The sequence below is a fragment of the Odocoileus virginianus genome, chromosome 24 (assembly GCF_023699985.2).
Source record: "Odocoileus virginianus isolate 20LAN1187 ecotype Illinois chromosome 24, Ovbor_1.2, whole genome shotgun sequence".
NCBI classification, from domain to species: domain Eukaryota; kingdom Metazoa; phylum Chordata; class Mammalia; order Artiodactyla; family Cervidae; genus Odocoileus; species Odocoileus virginianus.
In genome coordinates, this window is record NC_069697.1 from 33,911,112 (window position 1) to 33,929,518 (window position 18,407).

Here is an 18,407-nt window from a genome sequence, read left to right on the forward strand (position 1 = left end):
TGGAAATTTTGCTAGCTCTACTAATTAGTGTGTGTCCATAGATGATTATCCATGCTAAGTGTATTTCCTGAAACAATATACTATAATAAGATTCAGGATGGATGAGAATTATGTTTTCCCTTATAAAGAGGAAAATGGCTATCATGAAAGGGGCTATGGGTAAGAAAAAACTTGCCTTTTTATGAAAGGCACTTTCTCAGGTAGAGTCTTGGGACATTGTGGAGTCCTTTTATAACCAATTATTTAAAATATATCTATGAAGATTGCAGTGATGACACTATGAGCCAAGGAGTGACAGCAGCCTCCAGCATAGGTACTGCATATAGAGGTATAAGCTTAGCTCAAACCTCAGGCTCTCTGAGCTCAAGCCTCAGGCTCTCTGTTAGACTGAGCTTGTTGCCTGCAGAATTGCTAACTTGAAGGTATCTGGAAGCAACCAAGAGACCTGGAGAATATTCCAAAGAACCTAGATTTTCTTCAAGGTATACCAGAGGCTTTGAAACTGTGAATGAACTAAATTAATTTAGAGGCTATGCCATAGATTGAGTGACATTAATTCATTTTTGTAATCTTTTAACTGATTTTCTACAGGTAATACCCTAATTGAAAAATTTGGCTCCAAAGTAAAATTTTCTAAATGCTCTAATCCTCTGACAGTTTCGTGAGTTAGTTGATTTGCATTTTCCTTGTCTTGATATTTATCAGTATCTTTTTTTAGCTTTAAAAATTCAGAGAATGAAGAAATGAATAATTACTCTTAACCTATGACCCAGAACTGATAGCCGTTAACATTTTGGCTTTTAGGGATTTTTGTTTGTTTGTTTTTTTCCCTTTGTGTATTTAGTTTTAGTTTCCTGTTGCTCCTGTAACAAATCAGCAGAAAGTGGGTGACTCAAAATGACAGGAACTTATTCTATCTTAGTTCTCCAGAACCTATGTCTGAAATATGTTCCACCAGGCCAAAAACACAAGATAGTTTCGGGTCTATGCTCCCTTTGGCTGTTCTTGGTCACAATCCATTCCTTGTCTCTTCTAGTTTCTGGTAGCAGCTGCTATTGCTTGGCTTGTGGCTGTATCTGTCCAGTCTTCAAAGTCAGCATCTTTAAATCTCTGTTCTATCTTCTTATTGCCTTCATCTCTGGGTGTCTGTGTCAAATCTCTTCTACCTCTCTGTTGTAAACATGCTTTTCTTTTTTTTAATAAAATGGTCTAGCCACTGAAAAATTGATTAATTAATTTTGTTTGTGGTTGTGCGGGGTCATTGCTGCCTGCAGGCTTTCTCTACTTGTGGAGAGTTGAGGGTGGCTCTCTAGTTGCGGTGTGTGGGCTTCTAACTGTGATGGCTTCTTTTGTTGCGGAGCATGGGCGCTAGGCACATGGGCTTCAGTAGCTGCAGCATGCGGGCTCATGGGCTTCGTTGTTCTGTGGCTGCGGAATCTTCCTGGACCAGGGATTGAACCTGTGTCCCCTGCATTGGATTCTTATCCACTGTACTGTCAGGAAAGTTCCTATAAACACACTTACAATTGCGTTTAGAACTCATCCAGATAATCCAAGATAATCTCTTCATCTCAAAATTTTCAGTTAATTCACACCTTCAGTATCTTTTCATATAGGAGAATATTTATAGGTTCTGGGATTAAAATCTGATATCTTTGGTTGGGGGGCATGTCCAACCTAGGACCCATATGAGTATATAGACCATTTAAGTTAAAATTTAGGATGTTGTTGATAAAGTTAAAATCCCATGTGATGTTTGCTCCCATTTCCAGCCCTTTCTACATTCCCTTAGAAGTCAACTATGTTTAGTTTGTTAGCCTTTTAAGACCCTTTTACCTTTCCATACAAATACATCCATAGAAAATGTAGGACGTTTTTGTGTGTAATCCCCAAAATTTTAAAAAGCTAGTCTGATCATTTTTGCAACTTGGCTTATTTTTACTAAAAATTTTTTGGGATGAAGTTGCATTGATATAATTTTAAAAACACTGTTTTCCTAAATTACACATTTCACCTTTAATATGTACCACATTTTATCTATCCTATTATTTATGGATGTTTAATTTATTTCTAATTTTTGCTGCTATATACAATATCTTCATACTGACATCCTTCAGTATGGCCATATACTACTGAAAATGTATGAAAGAAGAGCTTTCCCTACAACCTGACATATATACTTCATGTTCTCAGATATCTTACATTTTTTTCAGATTATTAATCTAGACATATATATTACTGAGGTAAAATTAGTTTTATTTTCCATTTTGTTTGCCAGTTTTCAAGTGCTGCATATTAACTCTGCCACACTTTCTCCATTTGCTTCTTCTGTCATGTAGCAGTTTATTTTATATGCATAAGTCTGTTGATTTTGTCTTAATTTTATATAGTAAGACAAATTTTATATTAAGTCATTCTACACATTAAGTGCCTTCTCCAGAGCACTTGTTTACACTTAAATTGCTCACTTGTTCAAAACCTCTTTCCTGCAATTATAATAGAAGTTCTATTGATTTGTTCACATTTGCATCTCAGCACATAGAATAAAATCTGGCACATAGTAGATGCTCAGTATATGGTTACTGAATACATTTGTTTGACTGGTCAGCTAATGCAGTCATTTTCAGTGATATTTTCTCTGATATATTATTATCTTTGCATGTGTGTATATCACAAGATATATAAATATAGTAAATCTCCTACTTATGAATATAGTAAATCTCCTACTTATGAATGAGTTCCATTCTGTGAATGCATTTGTAAATCCAATTTGTTCATAAGTCCAACAAGTTAGCCTAGGTACCCAACTAACACAATCAGCTAACAGTACCATAATAGGTTTATAATACGTTACACACAAATAATATGTACATAAAATCACAAAAAATAAAGAAAACATTTTTAATCTTGTGATACAGTTACTTGAAAAGTATAGTAGTACCATACAACAGCATGGCATGCAAGGGCTGGTATACATGTTCACATCTTTTAAAGTTTGCAACCTGAAGGTTTGTATGTAGGGGAATTATTATAGTTAAAATATCTAGCCTTAAACTAGAGCTGAGAACTACTTCATAACGTTGGGAGGCTTTCATTTTTTTTGTATATCTTGTGAGCAGAGACACTGATTGGCCTTTGTTTAATACGATTGGGCTTTGTTTAATTTTGAAGGATGCTTTTACACCAGATGTGGCCCATGGATCAATTTGGTCTACCATCTGTTGTTGTAAATAAAGTTTTATTATAACTCACATCAATTTATTTACATATTGTCTATTTCTGCTCTCATTCTATAATAACAACGGTAGAGTAATTGCAACAGAGACCAGATGGTCTGCAAAGCCTAACATGTTTACTACCTGTTTTCTTTACAAAAAAATTTGTTGATACCTAGTACAGCAAATAGCCTTGGAGATAGAAATAGTATCTTCCTCAAAGCAAAGGCATATTTCCTTGTTGTCAACATAAAAATATGTTATTCTTTTGTAGAAGGTCAGACAGGTTACTGCCCATTATGAAAGATTTGAATTCCCTAAGCTCAGGGTTTCAGTCCTGTAATGTAACCTACCACATGTGCAGATATCACTGGCTCTCTGTATATCACCCTATGTGAATGGGGCTCAGGGACACAGGAAAAATGCTGATATATAGCCCGCTGGTATTGCTGTGAGCAGCAAACTTTGTCTTTTACTCCAGAGACTCCTGTCTTCCACAAGCTTCCAGGAAACTGTGACAGACTGATTTATTAGCTCCAAGTAGGGCAAAATCTTGGACATTTCATACTTCTTGACTGTAATATCTATCAGACTTTTATTTTTAAGATTTAAAACTCATATATCTATTGACTGCCAAAAAATGATCTATTAACCTATAACAAGTTACCTCTGATATCATAATTGTGATATAACAGCTTCCATTAAAATGCATTTAGAAATTTCTGTGTCAGATCTCCTCTGCCACATAGTCTTGACAGTTTTCTATATCAGTGTCACAAAGGTAAGGACATATTAGGCTAAATCTTCTTTAACAATGTAGATTGTAATTGTAATTAGTGATTTTTTTTTTTGGCCTTAGATATATTTTTAATCTGACCTTCCTAAAAAGACAAAAGGTTTACTACATTCTCAGTTCAGTTCAGTTCAGTTCAATCTCTCAGTCCTGTCCGACTCTTTGTAACCCCATGGACTGCAGCATGCCAGGCTTCCCATCCAGCCCCAACTCCCGGAGCCTACTCAAACTCATGTCCATCGCGTCGGTAATACCATCCAAACATCTCATCCTCTGTTGTCCCCTTCTCCTCCTGCCTTCAATCTTTCCCAGCATCTGGGTCTTTTCCAATGAGTTGGTTCTTCACATCAGATGGCCTAAGTATTAGAGTTTCAGCTTCAGCATCAGTCCTTTCAATGAATATTCAGGGCTGATTTCTTTTAGGATGGACTGGTTGGATCTCCTTGCAGTCCAAGGGACTCTCGAGTCTTCTCCAACACCATAGTTCAAAAGCATCAATTCTTCGGCACTCAGCTTTCTTTATAGCCCAACTTTCACATCCATGCATGACTACTGGAAAAACCATAGCTTTGACTAGACAGACTTTGTTGATAAAGTAATGTCTCTGCTATTTAATATGCTGCCTAGGTTGGTCATAGTTTTTCTTCCAAGGAGCAAGCGTCTTTTAATTTCATGGCTGCAGTCACCTTCTGCAGTGATTTTGGAGCCCCCCAAAATTAAGTCTCTCACTGTTTCCATTATTTCCCCATCTATTTGCCATAAAGTAATGGGAACAGATGCCATGATCTTAGTTTTCTGAATGTTGAGTTTTAAGCCAACTTTTTCACTCTCATGAAGAGGGTCTTTAGTTCTTCTTCACTTTCTGCCATAAGGGTGGTGTCATCTGCATATCCGAGGTTATTGGTACTTCTCCCAGCAATCTTGATTCCAGCTTGAACTTCATCCAGCCCAGCATTTTGCATGATGTACTCTGCATGTAAGTTAAATAAGCAGGGTGACAATATACAGCCTTGATGTACCCCTTTTCCTATTTGGAGCCAGAGTGTTGTTCCATGTCCAGTTCTAACTGTTGCTTCTTGACCTGCATACAGATTTCTCAGGAGGCAGGTGAGGTGGTCTGGTATTCCCAACTCTTGAAGAATTTTCCATAGGTTGTTGTGATCCACATAGTTAAAGACTTTGTCATAGTCAATAAAGCAGAAATAGATGTTTTTCTGGAACTCTCTTGCTTTTTTGATGATCCAATGGATGTTGGCAATTTGATCTCTGGTTCCTCTGCTGTTACTAAGTTTAGCTTGAACATCTGGAAGTTTACTGTTCACATACTGTTGAAGCCTGGCTTGGAGAATTTTGAGCTTTACTTTGCTAGCATGTGAGATGAATGCAGTTGTGCAGTAATTTGAACATTCTTTTGCATTGCCATTTTTTGGGATTGGAATGAAAACTGATCTTTTCCAGTCCTGTGGCCACTGCTGAGTTTTCCAGATCTTCTGGCATATTGAGGGCAGCACTTTCACAGCATCATCTTTTAGGATTTGAAATAGCTCAACTGGAATTCCATCACCTCCACTAGCTTTGTTTGTAGTGATGTTTCCTAAGGCCCACTTGACTTCGCATTCCAGGGTGTCTGGCTCTAGGTAAGTGATGACACCATCGTGGTTATCTGGGCCATGAAGATCTTTTTCATATAGTTCTTCTGTGTATTCTTGCCACCTCTTCTTAATATCTTCTGCTTCTGTTAGGTCCATACCATTTCTGTCCTTTATTGTGCCCATCTTTGCATGAATTGTTCCCTTGGTACCTCTAATTTTCTTGAAAGAGATCTCTAGTCTTTCCCATTCTATTGTGTTTCTCTATTTCTTTGCATTGAACACGGAGGAAGGCTTTCTTATTTCTCCTTGCTATTCTTTGGAACTCTGCATTCAAATGGGTATATATTTCCTTTTCTCCTTTGCCTTTAGCTTCTCTTCTTTTCACAGCTATTTGTAAGGCCTCATCAGACAACCATTTTGCCTTTCTTTTTCTTGAGGATGTTCTTGATCACTGCCTCCTGTGCAATGTCATGAACCTCCGTCCATAGTTCTTCAGGCTCTCTGTCTATCAGGTCTAATCCCTTGAATCTGTTTGTCACTTCCACTGTATAATTGTAAGGGATTTGATTTAGGTCATACCCGAATGGTTTAATGGTCTTCAATTAAAATCTGAATTTGGCAATAAGGAGTTCGCAGTCTGAGCCACAGTCAGCTCCAGGTCTTATTTTTGCTGACTGTACAGAGCCTCTCCTTCTTTGACTGCAAAGAATATAATCAATCTGATTTTGGTATTGACCATCTGATGATGTCCATGTGTAGAGTCTTCTCTTGTGTTGTTGGAAGAGAGTGTTTGCTATGACCATCGGCTTTTTATTTGGCCACATTTGCACTGTTCTAATATCCTAGGAATATTTGAACAATGCATATTTACTTGATGTGGTGTCATTATTGATTTTCTTGGTTTTTAATTCTATTTTTTTACACTTTGTCATCCTATCCAAATCTCATAGATGTTCTGCTTTATAATCCACCAGGTCAGCTTTTCTCTTTCCCTGAGACATCTGCAAATTTATTGCATATTTTCAAGATTTGAAGAGATATATTTCTTATGTATTGGGAGAAAATCACTATTTTTGGTAAATCATTAGTTTTTTAATACACTCAAGTAATTAACCTAAAATTTCACAGTAGAAGAACACAACCATTTCCCACAACAAGTATGACAGTATTCATAGCTCAAAGAACAGAAATAAGCATGGAAGAGATCCTTTGGCCTCAGGTAAAAGCATGTTCCACCTGAAGAAATAAGAAGAAAAAAAATCAATAATTTTTAACATTGGGGTTGTTGGATATAAGATATAAAAGTAAGATTTATATTATCTAAACATAATCTTTTTACAAAAAGGCTATAAGAAACTTTTTTACACACACATTTTCCATTAATCTAGCCTTATAGTTTTTATCCTTTTACAATAGTTGAAATGATCTCTCATAGTCAAAGCAAAGTTGTCAGTATGTTTTCAGAAAGATAATGGGTCACAGATGATGACATGAATCCTCATGAACTTTTTTCTTATAAAAAGAGTTCATGACCTTTCAAGATAAGTGATTTTACCATGGAAATAAGAGATAGTGAAGGAGATCCTATTTCAAAAATAAATTTTCATCTACTTTAACGTTTGAATGGAATCATGTTTTTCTATAATAGATTTTTTTTTAAGCCAGAGGCCAGCATCTAACATGATTACAGATGTTTAAATTAATGTGAAGAATGTGTTCCAAACAAGAAAGATGTTTGAAGGGGATACAATTATCCTTATCTCTTTTAGCAACATCAAAAATGGTTAAAAGAAATCTGTTTCTTAGTTGTTTTTATTTAGGATTGTGTTCCCTTGAGCTAACCAGCCATTGTATTTTTTTTTCTTGCATAAGAAACTATTTAGATTAATAATCAGTGAGAAGAAATGGTTGCCAGAGACTTTAAAATAAAATAGGTAATTATACTTAGTAAGCGTTGCTGTATTGGTCAGCTTATGCCTGTATGCTTTTCATAGTAGCTACATGTCAAGTGTTAACCATGGGCCACTACTGTGACTACTAAGAGATTTGATCACTCACTAGTCATGATTTTATGTTTCCACATTATGACTTTCCAACATTTTATTTAGTGTTAACCTCTTCTTTTCCAATAGCTTTACTGGAATTAGTGCATCTGCTCTATTTCTTCCATGATTCCCACAGTTATGCCAGAGGTTGCAGGTATATTATTACTAAGCTTTAATTTCTTTGCTGCCTCCCTGGCATATGGACAATGTATATCTGCTCTTGGACTGTCTGGAAATTCAACCATTTCTCTTCACATAAGCTAAACCCAGTTTCAATGATGACAGCTTGGCCATATGCCAAGATTTTGCTTTTAGTTATTCTTGCCTGGTTATTTATTATAAACCATGTATCACATGTAGTCATTAGGGAAATGTTATCAGTTGTAAAGAGTGAAAACTGTAATAAATTTTAAAATGTGGCAGTGAAGAATCTTTTTGCTTACTGGTAAAAGCTAGAAAAAAATCCTTATGTCCCATAAGTCAGACACAGATAATGGCACCAGTGGGGTTTCTGATAAGACTATTTAAATTACAAAAGAAAAGTTTTTATTTTTATAATATTTGTTAGATTTACATAAAACCAACCTGAGCCACACAATTCTATGATTAGATAATTTTTAAAATCCATTTATAGTTGATGAACTTAAGTTTTAAGAATAAGGACTTGTTCTAGGAAATATACTTTGTGAGTTACAGAGAGGGTTTCAAATTCTACTATTTAGCTTCTCTACAACAGCATGCCTACCTTAACAGAAAAGATGTAAGTCATATTATAAGAGGAGAAGAGAGGAGGAGAAGATATTCACATTCCGTGTAATTCCCTGATCTTTTCCTTTTTTATTTGGCCAGAAAGTATCTTTTACTATTCCAAATTATTACTAAAATGTGTTTATTTGAGGAGGATGGAAGGAAATTTCAGGCTTTTCTATCCATTTCCATTAGAATGGACTAATTTATTACAGTTATTTCTTCAATTTAGCCATTTTGGAAGAATTCAGAGTTTGTTGGTGGTCAAAACCTGAGAAAGTCTTTTTTAATAGGAAACAGGGATTTGCCTTGAAGGGAGTTGTGGTGCGGTGACTAGTAAGATGGGGAGAGAGAAGAATGTGGGAGTTGAAAGGGTCTGAAAAGAAACCCTAGACACATATAGCCCCTTCTCTTCTGTGCTCAGGGCCAGACAAGAAACCTGGGATGGAAAGAAGGCAAGGCTAGGGTTAGCAAAATGATACCCTGATTCAATTTTCTTTCCTGCCTCATTCATCTTATCCTGGTTCTGCTTGATTTGCAGAAAGCTATTGTCAAAAGATAGGGTTTCATGGTGGAGCCCTCCTGTTCATGTCAGTTAGGAGAGCGATGTGTTGCAGCGAAGATTGACAGGGGTGAACTGAAGTGGGTAGGGAGGCAGAGGTGGTACTGCCTCTTGGGCTTTGCTGTATCACTAATGGGAAGCAGATAGTCCAAAAACCTCTTGTAAATGCTCAAATCTACCTTAGGCAGACATCGGAAGCACTGTTATGGCATCCTTTATTCCATCTTTATCTTTGAGATGTGGACCTTTCAAGAGGTAACAGCATTTTTAAAACATGCTTCATTCTACTGAGACTTATCTGAATTGGAATTACTGAGTTCCTTCCTAGGATCTGGTTATGTGCCACTGCGTGTATTTGCCCTTCACAGACCCATTCTTTTTTGTTTGTTCCCTTTCTTTTCTTCAAATCAATTTATTTATTTTAATTGAAGGCTAATTACTTTACACTACTGTGGCAGTTTTTGCCATACACTGACATGAATCAGCCACAGGCGTACATGTGTCCCCCATTCCGAACCCCCCCACACCTCCCTCCCCATCCCATCCCTCTGGGTTGTCCCAGTGCACCGGCTTTGAGTGCCCAGTTTCATGCATCGAATTTGGACTCATAGATCCATTCATATACAGTGACTTAAAGGGCTTAAGGGGCTGCTGGGCATTTTACATAGTGAGAGAGAATTCTTTATAAAAAGACCTCATATTTGGTGAAGAATTTTACCTAAATTGAAATGCAATGAAGGAATTAAATATTTTATTTCAATTTAATAACAGGTCCTTTAAAACATGAAGTTTTATTTAAAAGCTTAACTTTACCTTTGCAAGTAGAATAACTCTTCCACACAAATTCTTTTTCATTCATGACTTCTTTCCTACTTAGAAAATAAACTTTTGCTTTTGTTTATTATATTTCACTGATTTCTGCTCTTATTTTTATTATTTCTTTTCTTCTACTTTCTTTGGGTTTAATTTGTTATTCTTTTTCCTAACTTCCTAAGATGGATACTTAGATAATCTATTTTAGTCTTTTTTCTAATATAAGCACTTAACAACTTTCCTTGAGGCACAGCATTACTTGCATAATGGGGCTTCCCAGGTGGCGGCAGTGGTAAAGAACCTGCCTGTCAATGCATGAGCCCTGAGAAATCTGGGTTTGATCCCTGCGTTGGGAAGATGCCCTGGAGGAGGGCATGGTGACCCACTCCTATATTCTTGCCTGGAGAATCCCACGGACAGAGGAGCCTGGCAGGCTACAGCCCATACGGTGGCAGAGTCGAGCGACTGAGCACTCACAACTACTTGCGTAACACAAGATTTGAAATATCATACATTCATTATGATTCAGCTCAAAATATTTTTTAAATTTGTATATTTCATGTTCAACCCATGGGCTATTTAGAAGTGTATTCCCAAGTGCAAAGTATCTGGGGTTTTAAAAACGGTATTTTTGGTATTGATTTCCAGCTTAGTCCTATAGAACTCAATTATTTTAAATTTGTTGTGATTTGCTTTGTTACTTAGCATATTGTCAGTTCTGGTAAATGTTTTATATACACTTAAAAATAATGCATATTCTGAAGTTTGAGGTGAGGTGTTATGCTAATTAGGCCAATTTGATAAATGTCTTATTCAAATTGTCTATGACTTCACTGTGTATGTCCTTGTTCATTAGTTGCTAAGTGTATTAAAATTTACCCTTATGATTATGTATTTGTTTGTTTGTTCTTTTAATTTTTGTCAAATTTTGCTTTATATACTTTGAGGCTATGTTACTATGTGCATAACAAATTTGAATTTTGCATTTTTTTTGGTGGACTTACATTTCCACCATAATGAAATGTCTCTATTTCTAGTAAAGGTTCTGCCTTAAAGTTTATCCTGTCTGATTCAGCTAGTAAGTATAGCAATGCAAGTATATTGCTTCTTACAGTTTACGTCTGTGTGGTATAATATTATCTACTTAAAAAAGCATTTTTGGATGTTTATGTGTTTTTTGAGGTTCCTCTTGTAAGCATAAGTTGTTGTTCACTGCAAAGTGATGTCTCTGCTTTCTAATACACTGTCAGGTTTGCCATAGCTTTCCTTCCAAGGAGCAAGCATCTTTGACTTCGTGGCTACAGTCACCATCCACAGTGATTCTGGAACCGTTAGTTGTTATTTAATTCATTCTAGTGATCTTTGAGTTATAATTGCAGTATTTAGTTCTTTTACATTGTTAATTATTGGTATATTTAGCTTAAATATATTTTTATTTATTTTCCTGTGTTTTATTAGCCCTTTCATCTTTCCTTAGGGTTAATCATGTAATTGCTATTATTATTTCATTAAAAAAAAAATCTCAGCAGGTAAGAAGCAAAAGAATGAGAGATAGACTCACTTTATACCTCATGTACTTCCCTGAAATCGCTTTTTCTTTTTCCTGTATTTTATTTTATTTTTATTTTTTTTTTTCCTGTATTTTAAAATGACTTTTGTAAAAATAAAGCTGTCTATTTTGCTCAGAGTTTCTGAGAACTTATTTTAGACAGTTTATTGCAGCATTTTCTAGTACCTTCACATGAAATCAATAAAAGTTACTTTTTGGATCACATTTCAAAAGAATCATTTCAACAGGTAGGGAGTTGTGGCAGAAGTTAAATATGCAGATTTAATTTTGAAAGTGAGAGGAGATTATAACTGCTTGATTGTTGCCAACGACTCAAGATTAGGATTCCTCTTACAGGAAAAGTCTGCCTCAAATCAATAGGATAAAAAAAGTAAACAAAAAAGAAGTCAAAATAACCATTATGTTATCCCTAAATAAATAATTATGGAATAATGTGCGTGTGCCTATCTCAACATATAAAGGGTCAATTGCTCCTTTAAATACGTCAGAGGTGGGTACCTAATTATTGTGTATCTTGGTTCTTATTTTCTCTCTTAGTATAAGGGCAATGTAGCAAACACCGAAGTCTTTTTTGTTATTGTTCAAATACATTTTCCAATTAGACTCGGGGCAAATTTCTAAAAGTATTTGTACCTATCTATTTGAAAGTGAAAGAGGAGAGTGAAAAAGTTGGCTTAAGGCTCAACATTCAGAAAACTAAGATCATGGCATCTGGTCCCATCACTTCATGGCAAATAGATGGGGAAACAGTGGAAACAGTGTCAGACTTTATTTTTTTGGCCTCCAAAATCACGGCAGATGGTGAAATGAAATTAAATGAAATTAAAAGATGCTTACTCCTTGGCAGGAAAGTTATGACCAACCTAGATAGCATATTAAGAAGTAGAGACATTACTTTGCCAGCAAAGGTCCGTCTAGTCAAGGCTATGGTTTTTCCAGTGGTCATACATGGATGTGAGAGTTGGACTGTGAAGAAAGCTGAGTGCCGAAGAATTGATGCTTTTGAACTGTGGTGTTGGAGGAGACTCTTGAGAGTCCTTTGGACTGCAAGGAGATCCAACCAGTTAGTCCTAAAGGAAATCTGCCCTGAATGCCCATTGGAAGGACTGATGCTGAAGCTGAAACTCCAATACTTTGGCCACTTCATGCGAAGAGTTGACTCATTGGAAAAGACCCTGATGCTGGGAGGGATTGGGGGCAGGAGGAGAAGGGGACAACAGAGGATGAGATGACTGGATGGCATCACCGACTCGATGGACATGAGTTTGAGTAAACTCCGGGAGTTGGTGATGGACAGGGAGGCCTGGTGTTCTGCGATTCATGGGGTCACAAACAGTCGGACATGACTGAGTGACTGAACTGAACTGAACTGATTCTGTCATTGTGTTTGGACTGCAGAAGATAATTATGAGATACACTAAAACCTTGATTTTATGTTGTTTATGAGCCACTGAAATTTCCAGTTTTTGCTGTAAATCATCTAATCCAGTAGAAGCAAATGGAATTTGGAACATAATTCAAGACTTTTCCCACCTAGCTTTAAATTTGGCTTTGATTTCCTCGCCTGTTGGTTAAGAGTTTTTAATCTCATGACTGAAATGATTTCATTTTCATTTCAATTAAAAAAATGTTTGCACGTGGTTGTTTTCAAGAAGTGACGGGCTTCCAGTGTCTGTTACACTTTTTCCAGAACCAGAAACTACATTTTCATTCTACTGATGGTGAAGAAAAGCAATGACACAAATATAGATGCTTTTCCCTCTATGTTCCTTTATCCTATCCCCAAATGAACCCAAATCAACATAAACTGACTAAACTCTTCTAAATAGATGAAATATGTTAAGAATGATAAACCAAACAGGACAAAAAAAAAATCTCTAAGCACCACAATAGGTACTTAATCAACATTTATCTAGCACTTACCATGTGCCAGACCTTGTGCTAAACGTTTTCAAATGTTAACTTATTTAGAACTTCCTAACACTCCTAGGACTGAATAACAACAACAAACACCCTTACGAGGTAGATACTGTTATTATTTCCAACAGTTTCTGCAGGAGGAAATGTAGGTATTTGAGAGGCTGAGAAAACTTGGCAAAGTTCACAAACCCTTTAGCTGAAATTCCAGCTCTTCCATCTGTGTTCCTAACTGCCTAACTGTGCTGCATCTCCGTAAATGATGGTGAGTTTATTGATTATTTTGAGTGAAAAAAAAATGACCTGGTGAATCTGAACTTACAGTGAGCTCTTCACTTTACAGTTAGTGTGTAACCTCCTGGCCTGTCTCCCTCATTAGATGGTAAAACATGTGAGGAAAGAACATTATCTGATCTATTAGGTTAGCCAAAAAGTTCATTTGGGTTTTTCTGTAAGACATTATGGAAAAACCCAAACAAACTTTTTGGCCAAACCAATATCTTTTTATCCTTTGAGTTTTTAGCAAACCACACTGTAAGCATTCAACCATTTACAGTCTGAATGGAGTCTTATTTGCAGATGAATTACTAGTCCTTCCCTATAAACCTCATATTGCCCTGAATTGAATCAGGAGGTGTCACTCATATTGTATATGTGGCACACAAAGGGCAAATATTATTAAAATGGATAAATATATAATATAACATAGTTAAGGCATTGCTATGTGTAATTATTTTTTGAACAGCTGTCAATTTGGGAATCTATTTTTTATCATGTATTATGAAGTAGAACTTATTCTTCCAATCTTTTTCCCATATCATGTAGTTTTTTCATAGTTAAACTTAGAAAATATTATTTCACATGAGAACACTGACCAAAATTAGAAAAAAATCAATTTTACTTTATTAGGAATATTCTGGAAAAACTGAGGCAGTCCACACCATGCTTTTAGTTACATGCTGGGGTGACTGGCCAGTGAGGGCTGCAGGAAGGGGGCTCACTGGTTCTCTTCACATGAGGACTGTGAGCGCGATGAGGCCACCAACTGCTTCAAAAATGAGAAGCCCAGCCTTTATCTTGGAAGAATGCTTTGAACCAGGACAATAATATCAGACCACAGAAAAGTGTTTGGAAACCACTGGACTAGCTGAGCTTCTTGAGTTGGACTACAAGTTACCTGATTCTGGAAATACAAATAACCACATAGACATTGCTTGCAAACAATTTGTGCTATAGCTTCAGAAATAAAACTAGCAGGAATAAAAGAATACAAAGGAAATATGTGCCAAATAAATGGACAAACTCTATAGTGATCAAAAGGTTTGAGAATAATAGAAAGTTGGAAAAGTAGGAGAAAGAGAAATCTTTCTAGGTGGGAGTCAGAACATGAGTACTGGCACCAAGGTTTGGACTCATCACAGATCACGCCAATGCCAGTGGGGGCTTGGGTCATACAGAAGAATAAAAAGTGTTAGCCATGTAAGAAAGAACCAAATTAAACAGGTCTAGAAAGTTAGGCAGCAGAGTTAGACTATGGACTGTGAGGAATGAACATGTCTATATTTTTGAGGAGCCGAGTGATTTTACTTAATTTCTTTGTGTATGTTAGTTGCTCAGTCATGTCTGACTCTTTGTGACTCCATGGACTGTAGCCCACCAGGCTCCTCTGTCCATGGAATTCTCCAGGCAAAAATATTGGAGTGGGTAGCCTTTTCCTTTTTCAAGGGATCTTCCTGACCCAGGGATCAAACCTGGGTCTCCCACATTGCAGGCAGATTCTTTACTGCCTGAGCCACCTAGGAAACCCTTAATTTCTTTAGTATATGTAATTATTAGTACAATGTAGAGGGTCTATAAGGAGTGGATATGTCAGATGTAGTCAAGGCTGCTAAATGCTGAACAGTTGGCTGTCTGGGGGGGGGGGGAAATGGGCCCTGATTGGTAATATTCACTGACTTCTGTGGCATAAATATCCCCACCATAGCCAGCTTCAAGCTACTCACACTGAATTCAGAATTGAAATGTGCACAATCTGGTCTTGCCAGCTGGTGTATGCCAGCTCCGGCCTATCCCTGTATAATCCCAGTTCTCACAATTCTTAAACGTGAAGTCTTTGTAAGAGTTGTCTAGCAATATTGCTGAGGGTAATTTGGCAGAAGTTGTCTGGCTGTATGTTGTGATCTAGGCATAAAGCAATATGTAGAAATGGTAGCAGTGGAAATGGGGAGAAAAAGATGGATAATAGAATCATTTTAAAAGAAGAAATGGCTGGATTTGGAAACACAACTGTGGGTGATGAAGGGAAAGTTAAAGATTGACTTCAGAGCATTGAATTCAGGATACTGGGAGAACTATTATTAGTTCTATTATTAATATAACTAACTATTAACAGAATGGTTAGTATATTAGCTGTCCCTACTCCCCACCCCTGTGCCCTTTCACCCCAGCAGCTGAGGCTCTTTCACTTCTTTTTTTGGCTTAATCCTACCCCAGGCACTGGGAATAATCTGGCCTATGCAAAGAAAGTGCAAGAAAACTTTATGAGAAGCAGCTATGTGATAAAATGAACTGAACCAAGTCCTGGGTTCAGGGACTGAAGGTTTGGTTTCAAATCTGGGCTCTAATGCTTGCTAGCAATATAGCCTTTGACAGTTTGCTTCCAACAATCAGCCTTTAGTTTCCTCATCTGAAAAATTAGGACCATTGTGATTAACATTTCCCTTTCATATCTACTATCTCATTTAATCCTCAAGACAACCTTGTACAGAAGGCCAGGTAGTATTAATCCTCATATTCCTCATGACAAAAATCCAAGTTAGAGGATTTAGGGCTCATAGCTAGAGACAGGAATCTAGGTGTTCTGATGCAAATGTTAATGATTGTTATAATTATTAAAATCTTGACAATGGGCCAGGTATTTTCTATGTGCTAAACATTTTCCTTATATCAATATTATCCCAATTAATCTCACCATCACATTGTGAGCTACAGTCTCTGTATAAAGAAGTTGAGGTTTAGAATTGAAGTAAATTGCCCACATTCAGAAAGCTATTAAGTAGTGAAATCCATGTGTTCTCCATGACACACCAGCACTCTCACTCTCTTTTATGGGTGGTATATCCAAAGTTGTGATAAAAATTTAACTCCACTGTGGAGTTCATTTTATTATTCAATCTCATTTGAATTAATTATTCATAAATATTTCAAATATGTAAATAGTACAAGAGTTCAATCACCATATTTTAAGAAAGTCATACCTTTACTGCTCTAAACCAAAGTATAAAAATGTATTTTTCAGAACATGTTTTAATCATTATTTTAATTAGAAGAATGGATGCATAATTAGGCATTACAATTAAATCAACATTAAACTGATAATGCAGACATGATTTTAAGGGCATGATTTTTTTTTTGCATTTTTAAATGTATATTGCAGACAGAACTTAACATTTTAGAAAAAAAGTATGCATTTCTAGGAGCTATGGAAGTCAACATCATTTCATAAAATTTCAAAAACTGGTTCCACAAATCAAGAAATAGATTTAAATGACACAATTAGTAGATAGATTCAATTTCTTTCAAAAAAAGTATTTCTGGGAAGTTCCTGAGGAAAATACCATCTGACCAAAGGTCATTCAAACTGCCAGGATGCAAAAACAAACTTAAAGTATTTCAGGAAATTATATTTAAGTTGCCTAATTATCAGTTTCTCCTATAAAACTCCAATTAAACATAAATCCAAGAAGTGTGTCCAATTATAAGTTTATACAATTAAGTCTATTTGTAAAATTACAGATTATTGGAAACAAAAAGGCTAGGCAAATTTCTTCCTTTCCTTGGTACATTAGACAAAATTGCTCTATGACATAACCTCAAATTTGTAATGTGTCCTTTGAAAAGTCAACCTGATACTCTTATACCAATGTCTTTGTCCATGCTTAGTCACTTGAATTGTGTCCAATTCTTTGGGACCCAATAGACTATAGCCCACCAGGCTCCTCTGTCCCTGGGATTACCCAGAGAAGAATACTGGAGTGGGGAGTCATTCCCTTCTCCAGGAGATCTTCCTGTTCCAGGAATCGAACTCAGTATTCTATATCTAGAATTATTGAAAATAATAATCTAATTGTTTTCATCTTCCAAAATTCCTTTTAGAATCATTTAAATCTAAACCAAATAGTCTTCAGACTCTAAAACCAATTTCTAAAATTGTCATCTTAACTTGTATTATAAAATTTTCCCTAAGTAGTATTTTCTCAGGAATGTAAAAAAAAAAGAGCCTATGAAATCCACAAAAATTAATCATTCTTATTTCTATCTATATCTCAGAATGGGTTCCCCAGGAACTCAAAAGAGATTAGTATATGGGATAAGTATTAGGGAGTATTCTTCTAGGGAAAAAGGAGGTGACAGAAGCAGAAGTGGGCAGAGAAACAAGTTGAGCTATATTATGGCCCCAGTGATAGTCTCAGGGGAGGCTCTGGAACTGAAGTGGTCCTTCAGATTATCCGGAGTTGGCACAAGGAGGCTAGATCTTTATATTCTTTGTAGATTAGTCATTGGATGAGAACTGACCGTGGGGCTTCCCAGGTGGCGCTAGTGGTAAAGAATCTGCCTGCTAATGGAGGATACGCAAGAGACTCAGGTTCAATCCCTGGATTGGGAAGACCCCCTGGAGTAAGAAATGGCCACCCCACTCTTGCCTGGAAAATCCCATGGACGGAGGAGCCTGGTAGGCTGCAGTCCATGGGGTTGCTAAGAGTCACACATGACTGAGCAACTTCACTTTCACTTTTCACTTTCATGCATTGGAGAAGGAAATGGCAACCCACTCCAGTGTTCTTGCCTAGAGAAACGCAGGGATGGTGGAGCCTAGTGGGCTGCCGTCTATTGGGTGGCACAGAGTCGGACACGACTGAAGCGACTTAGCAGCAGCAGCAGCGACTAAGATCATGTGGACTGACTTTGGAAGTGGAAATGATCTCAAGGGAGGCAATTTTTTAAGCTAAAGCTTTCCACATAAAGGTGGCTGTTTTCAGGCCACACTCTCACTGGCTCTGTTCCTACTTGTTTTGACTTGATTTCATTAGAAATCAAGGCCCCAGTGCTCATCAATCAGGTCATATACACTGCTAGCATCCCTAGGGCTCCGA